Source organism: Rhineura floridana, chromosome 5, assembly GCF_030035675.1.
Source record: "Rhineura floridana isolate rRhiFlo1 chromosome 5, rRhiFlo1.hap2, whole genome shotgun sequence".
In the NCBI taxonomy this organism is placed as follows: domain Eukaryota; kingdom Metazoa; phylum Chordata; class Lepidosauria; order Squamata; family Rhineuridae; genus Rhineura; species Rhineura floridana.
In genome coordinates this window covers 27044548-27054602 of record NC_084484.1, presented here as the reverse complement: position 1 = coordinate 27054602, position 10055 = coordinate 27044548, and positions in this window count along the sequence as shown.

The window sequence follows — 10055 nt, the reverse complement described above, 5'->3', positions numbered from 1 at the left end:
GCGACGTACACATTAAAATTTGATAAAATACAATATAAATACAGAATAAAATACAATGCAGTCAACAATAACCATTTTAAATAGCAGCAGTATAAACAATGTAGGGCAATCAGTAAACAATTATAAAACAATCATAGAAAAATTAGCCCACCCCGGAGATCCCAAAGGCCTGTCCAAAGAGCCAGGTTTTTAAGGCTCGGTGAAATATATCCAGGAAGGGGCATGGCGAAGATCGAACGGGAGGGAGTTCCAGAGAGTGGGGGCCGCCACTGAGAATGCCCTCTCTCTAGTCCCCACCAACCTAGCTGTTTTCATTGGTGGGACTGAGAGAAGGCCCTGCGTGGCAGATCTAGTCGGGTGGCTTAATTGGTGGTACTGGAAGTGCTCCTTCAGGTAAACTGGGCCGAAACCATATAGGGATTTAAAGGTTAACACCAACACCTTGAATTGGGCCCGGAAAACAACTGGAAGCCAATGTAGATGAAATAACACTGGCGTGATGTGATCACGGCGGCGGCTGTTTGTAAGCAAACGAGCCACCGCATTCTGCACCAGTTGTAGTTTCCGGGCTGTTTTCAAGGGTAACCCCATGTAGAGCGCATTGCAGTAGTCTAATCGAGAGGTGACCAGGGCATGTACTACCAGTGGGAGCTGATGAATAGGGAGGTAGGGTTGCAGCCTCCGTATGAGGTGTAGTTGATACCAAGCTGCCCGGCTCACTGCCGAAATCTGAGCCTCCATGGACAGCTTGGAATGAAGAACAACCCCAAGGCTGCTGACCTGATCCTTTAGGGGTAGTCTCACCCCATTAAGCTTCAGGTCGACAACACCCAACCTTCCCCTGTCACCCACAAGTAGCACCTCGGTCTTATCAGGATTGAGCTTCAGCCTGTTCCTTCCCATCCACCCACTCACGGATTCCAGGCACTTGGACAAGGTCTCCACAGCCAACTCCGGTGAGGATTTAAAAGAGATAGAGCTGCGTGTCATCAGCATATTGGTGACACTGCAGCCCAAAACTCCTGATGATGGCTCCCAGCGGTTTTACATAGATGTTAAATAGCATGGGAGAGAGGATAGAACCCTGTGGCACTCCACAAATGAGGGGCCAAGGGTCTGAAACCTCATCCCCCAATGCTACCTGTTGATGCCTGTCAGAGAGAAAGGAACGGAACCACTGTAAAACAGTGCCTCCTATTCCCAATCCCTCCAGGCGATCTAACAGGATACCGTGGTCGACGGTATCAAAATCCGCTGAGAGATCCAGGAGGACAAGAAAGGTGAATTCTCCCCTGTCTAATGCCCTCCTCATATCATCCACCAGAGCGACCAAGGCTGTTTCAGTACCATGTCCAGTCCTGAAACCCAATTGGTATGGCTCCAAATAATCCGTTTCATCCAAGTGTGCTGACAGCTGGTTAGCCACCACTCGCTCAATGATCTTGCCCAAAAATGGCAAATTCGAAATGGGGCGAAAGTTGTTCAAGACTTGGGGATCCAAGGAGGACCTTTTTAGGATGGGTTTTATAATTGCCTCCTTGAGGGCCGGTGGCATTACACCCTCCTTCAAGGATGCATTTACTACCGCCCTGATCCCTTCGCCCAATTTCTCCTTACAATTCATAAGGAACCATGATGGGCAAGGATCAATCAGACAGGTGGTAGGCTTCACCGTTGAAAGCACCTTGTCCACATCCTCAGAAGGAAGAGGTCGGAACCGATCCCACTGGACCGGATTGCAACTGGTCAACTCTGGATCCTCTACTGCATCCACAGCGTACGGAATCGAGTTCTTCAGGTGTTCAACTTTATCGGCAAAGTGCCTTGCCAATTTGTCACAGGAAGCCTTAGAATGCTCCAAGGGTTCCTGAGTGACTGGACCGACCAGGCTTCGGACCACTTGGAACAGCTTCCTGGGACAGCACTCTGCGGATGCAATAGAAGCAGCAAAGAAATCCTTCTTTGTTGCCTTTATTGCCACCTGGTAGGCAGCTATTGCTGCTCTAACCTGTGTCCGAACATCTTCAGAGCGGGATTTCTGCCACCGGCGTTCTAGTCGTCTCACCTCCTGTCTCAGACTTCGTAACCGGGGTGTGTACCATGGTGCTGTTTGAGTTCTGTTCAGGGGGAGAGGACGTTTCGGAGCCACCCGGTCTAATGCCCTGGTGATTCCCTCATTCCACTCCATCACCAGGGTTTCGACCGGGCGACCTTCAGCAGGTTCCAGTTCCCCCAGCGCAGTCAGGAATCCATCCGGATCCATCAGGCGCCTGGGGCAGACCATTCTAATAGGTCCTTTACCCCTGCGGAGGAATAGGGGGCACTGTTTTACGGTGGCTCCGTTCCTATCTCTCAGACAGGCATCAAAGGGTGGCATTGGGGGAGGAGGTTTCAGACCCTTGGCCTCTCAATTGTGGAGTGCCACAGGGTTCTATCCTCTCCCCCATGTTATTCAACATCTATGTAAAGCCGCTGGGGGCCATCATCAGGAGATTTGGGCTGCGGTGCCACCAATATGCGGATGACACGCAGCTCTATCTCTCGTTTAAGTCCTCACCAGAGTTGACTGTGGATACCATCTCCAAGTGCCTGGAATCCGTAAGTGGATGGATGGGAAGGAATAGGCTGAAACTAAATCCCGACAAGACCGAGGTGTTGCTTGTGGGAGACAGGGGCAGGCTGGGGGATATAGACCTGGTGTTCAATGGGGTAAGATTGCCCCTAAAAGACCAGGTCCGCAGCCTCGGGGTCATTCTTGACTCCCAGCTGTCCATGGAGGCTCAGGTCTCAGCAGTGAGCCGGGCAGCTTGGTATCAATTACATCTGATTAGGAGGTTGCAACCCTACCTGCCTGCCCATCTGCTCCCAGGGGTAATACAGGCCCTGGTCTTCTCTCATCTAGACTACTGTAATGCGCTCTATGTGGGGTTACCCTTGAAAACGGTCCGGAAATTGCAACTGATACAGAATGCGGCGGCACATTTGATTAAGAACAGCCGCCACCGTGATCATATCACTCCGGTGTTGATAGATCTACACTGGCTACCAGTTGTTTACTGGGCCCAATTCAAGGTGTTGGTATTGACCTTTAAAGCCCTATACGGTTTCGGCCCAGTTTATCTGAAGGAGCGCCTCCAGCATCACCAATTATGCCGCCTGACAAGATCAGCCGTGCAAGACCTTCTCTCGGTCCCACCAGTTAGGACAGTGAGGCTGGTGCGGACAGAGGGCATTTTCGACTGTAGCCCCCACCCTCTGGAATTCCCTTCCTTTCGATCTTCGCCATGCCCCTTCCCTGATAGGTTTCCGCCGGGCCTTGAAAACCTGGCTGTTCAGGCAGGCCTATGGGACCTCTGGGGTGGTTTAGTTTTAATACTGATATTATTAATTATTATTATGATTCTTGTGGTTTTATTGTATTTATTGATGAAAGTGTACGTCGCCTAGAGTGGCCGTTGATTTGGCCAGATAGGCGACTCAGAAATAAAAAAATATTTTTTTATTATTATTATTATTATTATTATTATTATCTTTTGCCCTTCTTGCCAGGGTGAAATGGCCAGATTGGTTCAAGAAGTGATTAATGCCTCTTTAAGAGAAGAGATGGCCCCAGCTGCCTTGAAAGAGACAGTCATGCTCTTGGGGAACCTGCCACGTATTGTACAAGTGCTTATTTTTCTCCCTTTGCTTTACTTGAATCTTTGTAAATACAACAAATATTACAAAGACACATTAAGGCTCCAGTGCACTTCATTCAGAAGAAACTAAAGCTATAATCCGAAGCACACTTCCTACGGAGTAACAGGATAAGATGAATATAAGCAGACTTGGTATGCTTCCGATTGCACTGCATACCCAGTAGCACTGCCTCTGTAGCTTTTCATCACTCAAAAGTGTAACATTATTATTCTTTCTTCTTGGCGATCACTCGTGACTGAGTAAGATTGTCTTCCAAAATATAGTCTTTAATAATGGATCCGTCTGAATCTGCATCCACTGCCGATGTACCAGACCATGACTAGGGGCTTCTGGATTTCACAGTCTTTCCCCGTCGCCATTTGCCAGTCGCCATGGGACTTTTGTTATGGAAGATGCCTGTGCGTGAATTTGTTTTATGTGGGGAGATCGGTGCACCACAATCAACACACAATCTTGACAGAAAAAGGCTTTGATCCAATGGCATGGGTACCATGACGATTGGAAGTCCGTTATCTGCTTCAGCCTTCATCCGCCTTCACAGCCATTGTAACATACACATTGTTATCGTCTGCCTGTTCTGCTGTTGAGGACTTTCTTGGATCGTTCTTTGTCTGGTTCCTTCCCCTTGACCTTACCACCATGGGTGACCCTGCCGGGAGTACATGACTCCCAACGGCATCGCTCACAGAGTTCATTGGAACACGCAAGCCCACTCACCACTACAAGGTGACGATCCAGCGAGGGGAACATTATTATAATGGTGTATTATTATAATGGTGTATTAAATAATCATGACTAATGATCATGATTTATGTGTCCAGCAACTGGTTATCAATGAGGGGAAAATGGCAAATTCTGATTTTGTTACACCATCGTTTTTTATATACTTTCCAAATGTTTTATACTTTCCTGAGTCACTCTAGCAATCTCCCTTATACCAAATCAGACCAACGGTTCATCTAGCTCAGTGCTGTCTACGCTGCTTGGCAATTGAAGATGCTGGGAATTGAACCTGGGACCTTCTGTATGCAAAACAGATGTTCTACTATTGAGCTAGGGCCCTTGCTCTTGCTTATTTGGAACAGACTGGAATAGATTATTTTTTAAAAAATCATATAGTTACTGTTAAATTACATGTCTCTTGGTTTCTTATTTACCTGATTTCACATAGGTCCTCAAGATATAGTAGTAACTTGCAAGGCATTCTGCAGTTTATTTCCTTAGATGAGTTCCATACCATTTCCCAGAAGGTCATAGGTCTTGTACAGTACCACCACATGTGAAACAGTCTCCTTTAGCATCAGAATTCTTGACTTTAGATTTCTAGCTGAAAGCTGTTTGAGACAGTGTGGCATGGTGGAGAGAGTGTTAGACATGGGCCAAGAAGAATTGCATTCAACCCCTGACCCCCATACTGAGTCATGAGCAGGGTCAGCCCTACCATTAGGCAGAGTGAGGTGATTTTGTGTGCTGTGAAAGACTAATAAATTGTTGATTATTTAATTATTATTTTTCTTCCCGGGAGAGCCATGTCTCTCAGATGCTGAAATAACTTGGTTAGCCTTGGATATTATGCACCTTGATTTGCCCAGGGGGAGAGGGGAAGCCCAGTTTGCTGTTCTGCCTCAGGTCTCTTGGCTGGGTCCTGCATGACCTTAGCCAGGTACTATTTCTCAGCTTATCCTACCTCACTGGATTCTTGAGAGAATAGAATTTGGTTCAGTCTCACATTTTCCAGCCAGAACTCTTCCAGAGACAATGGAATAAAGACAGACAGACCCAAGGTATGTAACAGAAGTTGTTGTTTTTTAAGTCACAATGGCTTGCAACTGTAAATCAGAAAACCTAATATATAGCATAATTTCGTCACCAGCACCAGCTTAAAAAATGAATGTTTTAATAGTGCAGAAAGATGCTCTGCTTTTTTTTAGTTCGGCAATTCTCCCTCCACAAGGAAGACCCAGGTACGGGGCAGAGTGTCAAAATCAGTGGCCTTTTTTCTGTTCCACTTTATTTCTGATATTTTGCTCCTGATTCGTAAACTAAAGTAGTCATTTCATTATGTGGTTGGAAAAATGGACTTGATTAGTTACCAATATCCCTATAATTTACGAGAGAATTCCTCAATGTGGCTAAATCAGTGCATTATTGAAGACAAGCCATTCATTTAAACAGCTGCCAGCAAACCATTTTTTTGGATATTTCTACGAAGGAGTTCTCAAAGAAAAATGAAACCCTCAGCTCAAGCGATATGTAAAACAGATATTAAAAAAAAAATCTTCGGGCTTTTCTTCACAGCAGCATTGAAATGTTAATTTTTTTAGGAGCAAGAGATTGAGTGTCACTATCCCATCCTTTTATGTTATACATTCCAGAATCCATAAAAGCAGCCTTTCTTTCACGGCTTACTCTTGAGATAACCTATAATAAGAGCCATAAAACACACACTACAATTCACAGCTGCTCAGCAAGCATGAGTAAGTGAACACTTGAACTAGTCCTTATTGTTCATGCCTTACTGTGTTCTGGTTATTGTACAGATAGTCTTCAGTCAAATCAGATGCTCCTAAAACATCTTTAATTTTTGAATGATTTGGAGGATGAGGGAGTGTATATTCTTTCTCAGTGGCCGGGTAAAAACACTGGATCCAGATATCCTCCATAGCCTACATTCACTGACAATTCTGAAATTAGATTTCATCTAGCTGAGATACGGCAAGGGGGAGAAAGACAAATAGGCCTATGCAACTTGGGAGCCATCAGGTTGATGAAACCCATTAGCCATGTATAGCTATCAAGCATGCTCAGTAGCCGTGGAACATTGAGTCAGTTGGACAACAAAAGATTCTCATGTGTGTTCATGTGTTGAAGGGGGTGTAGGGCTGTGCTATCGAGCCTGCCCCTGACATTGTGCAGCTTCATTCATGCGTTGAGCATGTAATATGCATGCAATATGCATAAGCTTTTTTGAGAACTGGAATTCCAGTTGCACAGAAATCTGCACACAGATATTTGTATGCAGAGGGTTGCCTGATGCAGGTATTCACGTATTGCTTGTGGACATCCTTGCTGGGACCATGACATTGGTGGCAGGGTCAGCAGTGCAGCCCTGCTGTGCCTTTAATACGTGGAGTTTCCTTCAGGTGATTAATGTGTGAAGGGGGCTTATGTTATCTAGAAATGTAGGTGCTCCTGGGGAATGATAGCGTATCTGAAAGACGGGAGTGGGGGAAATCTCTTAAAAGACCACAGTACGTGTCTGGTGGAGTATGTGTCGTTAAGTACATATACTGAAATATCAGCTTAAGTTGCGATGTTCGGCCTTCTGAATATTTGACCTATCCTCCTGGAACTTTATTTCACTTTAAAAAGAACTTCTTCTTGGGTTCACCCACCCCCACCTAAAAAATCTCCCCATCAACACTTATGTATATGCTTTGAAATGTGTTGCTTCTTTTGAAAAGTGTGTTCTTTCATTGTCACACTTAATCTTTATTAATCTTTACAGTATTGCAAAGTTGTAGGAGGGTGAAAACCAATTTCAAACACAGTAATGATATGAGAGATAAAAGAACAAATAAAATACTGTACAGTCTCATGTCCCCCCCCCCAATATCACTCAGTAGGTCACTGAAACACTATTTTATGTGGATTATTTTTAGGACAGTTGATGCAACCTGAACTAATAGGCTTTACTATTCACTAAATTGTAGTTTCAATGGCTGCATTTGGACATCACAATAAACCTCAGGCTCGCATGGTCCCCCCATCCCATCCCATCCCATCCCAATCATGGGGACGTTGGAAGTTTTCACTTCCATTTTTTATTTACCACAGTTTAGTGTTCTCTCTAAACGCTAAACTGGTTAATTTTAACGATGGTTTGTGGAGAAAGCTCAGCTTCATAACCCACTCTTTAAATTTAGCTTGTTTTAAACAAACCATAATATTAATTTCAGTTTGTCCTGTTTGCATGAAACAAGATACAATTAATCAAAAATGGAAGAAAAATTTCAGTTTCCTCCCTGTGGCTCCGCTGCTGGAGCAGAGTGGAATGTGCAACCAACTCATTCTCATAATGACCACAGTTTACCTCATGATGTCTGAATTCAGCCAGTACCTCATATTTTATATAGTTGTGCTAAGCTGTTTGCATGCACTAAAACTGAAGGGAGATAAAATATTATTATAATTCTATACAATTGTAAAATCATGAATTTTAAAATAAATAACATACAATTAAAGTTGGGCCCCAATCTTTTGAATATTTATCTCTAACATACAGGAGGATAAGTGCTTGCAGGTTCATTGTGTCTGGTTATAGCTTTTAATGAAAATGTGGCAAAACTTCCCACGACAAAGAATGCATACATCAAGCTGCTTCTTTCATAACCACCTCCTTCGCTGACATTGGCATCACTTCTTTCTGCCATACCACTCCATTCACAGGCCCTGCCCAGAGCACAATTCACTCCCTATTCAGCTCTGTGATTATCATAATCTCTCTAGTTCACAGTGAGCAACTAACGAACCCAACCTTATTTTATGCACCCATCACCTCATGTCCTATTCTTCCACCCCATTGGAGTTCCTTCCTTTCTGTTTGTTTGCTACTTATTTTCCCTGGTTTTCAAAAAGTGTTTTCCCTTGCCCCCGTCTTTGTAGTTTCAAAACAATTAGAAGGGGCAATGTATTTGATAAAAATAAATTGATGACGTTTTGTTTTGTAAATTGTTCTGGTTGTATGGCTTTGGGAAAAGACTGCCATATTTATGTGTGTAGCACACTAAAGTCAGAAAAGAATTATTTTCACTTGCTTTGCAAAACAGTAACCATATTGATCTTCTGTATAAAAATAAAAATGAACACCTCTATAATTATTTAAGAGTAATCCCATCAAACCCAGTAGGGCTTATTTCTGAGTAGAGCTGCATAAATTTGGGAATTCTAATCCGAGATAGCCATGGTGAAAATTGAAGCAGGGCAGTCTTTATTCTGGATTAGTTAAATCAGATGAGTTAATTCAAAATGCTTTTTTCTCTGGCTCTGTCTGTCTTTGGTTCTGGCCCCGCCAAGTGCTTGAATGCAATCCGTGACAGATTATCTCCAAGGAAATGTGGTCCTTGACAGAAAAAAAGGTTGTTTGTGGTACTGTGAACGGACATGACTACTGCCTCTTCCTCCTTCTCTGACACTTTTGGGTGTCTGGGGAGAAGATGTGGCTGGATGGCAGAGGTTTGTGGATGCACATGAATATTATGGCTTTCTTTTTATTATCTTTTTTTTTAGAAAAAAAATACCTGAGAACTGCAGAAGGTCTACAAGTAGGTCTGATCATATTACAATTAGGCTGAGTAAGATGGTTGGCTCTGGTGCCAGGTTTTGGACATCATTTAAAAGATGACAAATTATCGGTCAATTAATGCATTACTACACTTTTACTATGATACTATGTGTCATTTGGATTTTCTATCACGGGTACTAACATATCTTGGGCTGGACCTACTCAACTACTGCTCCCAACCCTATTGTAAGGCATGTTGCAGTTCATGCTATTTTCTCATTGCATCACACTAAAGTTGCAGAGAAATCTTAAACTATGCACGAGTGGCACAATCCAGGAACCAAGTGAAGAGTGATACTCATGCATGGGCCCTATTTTACCTTCTAGTGTTTCTACTATCCCTTCCAGGTCAGCCCTAAAACACTGAAATGGGAGTAGAGGAAGTTTTTCTGTGGGGCATTCCCAACTTTTCTGGGAGCAAGCAGGAGACAGAAGAAGCAGAGAATTCTTGATGTATTTTCTTGCTGGCGATGGATCTGCAGCTGTTGCTTAATGCCAGTGAGGCATAGCAGGAATGAGGCTTAAGTGTGTTCAGCTTCCAGGAATCACTGTCAGAGTGAGGGGAGGTTCATGTATGCATGGACATCACCTGATTATTAGGCTGTAAACACACTAGTCGTCAAGCCAAAGCATTTCCATTAGCCACATCTGGAGGGGGAACAGGTTGATCTGCTAATCAGTTGCAAAATCTCTTTGAAGTTGATTTTTAAAAAATGTACTCAAGCTGCTTCCACCTGGTTTTACCGTAAAAAGGGGCAGAGTTTGACTAGTGCCGAGTGCTCTGGTTTTCAGAAGATAGAGGTGGGGAGATGCACGGGAACCAGCAGAACAGTGAGTTTGTTTCTACCCTTGGCCAGGTGAACTGACTCCAGTCAAAAGCAATCCAGAGAAAGGTAGTTGAGCCTAAGTAAGTTTCAACAACCTTGATCCATTGGTTTCATTGGGACTTAAAACACAACTCACGTTATCTGGATTGACACCACTGTTCTTGAGATGGGGTGAAAGTTCCAGC